Genomic DNA, 814 nt, shown 5'->3' with positions numbered 1-814 from the left:
TAAGTCTTTCCCACAGAGTGTTTGCTGAAGTATCATGCAGTTTATAAACAGAGCTCCCGGGTGTTGAATATCTTTCAACTTAGTTCGTATCTGCCTCACCAGACCCTTCCAGCCATGTTTTTTCCTCCATCAACTGTAACACATTGAAGCTGATTCCACTGAAGGTTATAGCCTTGCAAAGTTTTCTGCACTTCCATGAAAATGTCTTCTACAGTTGTTGTTCCGTGCATGCTGCAAACGAATGCCAACTTTTCTGTGATCTGAAAGTCCAAATTAACATCACGAATGAACACGAGAAGTTGTGACGTACTCGAAAGATCAGTAGACTCATCCAGCACCAGAGAATACCACAAGAAGTTCCTAGCTTTCTCGCGTATCTGTAACACCATGTTCCCTCCAAGTTCTTCTGTTCTCCGCACAACTGAACTTGCGAACAAATCGGCTTTCTCAAGACACAAGTCATTTGCTGCTTCTATCATACGCTATTCGATGAAGTTGCCGTCAGTAAACGGTTTTCCTCGCTCTGCCATCTTATGCACTATTTTGTAACTTGTACGAGTGACAGATTAATTTTCAGCAAACATTCTCGTGAAGAGATTCCAAAGTACATTTCATGAACTCAAATTTCTCAGAATGCAACTTTCCAGAAAACTTCGAATATGTTGACAGATGTTTTGTTTCTTAGTGATGCCGAAGATTGTACTCTTTTAAAACGGAAACACTTTCGTTGCATATCATGTAACTAGCTTTCTGGTTGTTTGTTTTCACAAAGAAGTACTTTTCTCCCCATTCTTCATTGAGAAGGTGACCCCCT

The sequence above is a fragment of the Limulus polyphemus genome, unplaced genomic scaffold (assembly GCF_000517525.1).
Source record: "Limulus polyphemus unplaced genomic scaffold, Limulus_polyphemus-2.1.2 Scaffold1954, whole genome shotgun sequence".
Lineage (NCBI taxonomy): Eukaryota > Metazoa > Arthropoda > Merostomata > Xiphosura > Limulidae > Limulus > Limulus polyphemus.
This window is presented reverse-complemented; position numbering follows the sequence as displayed.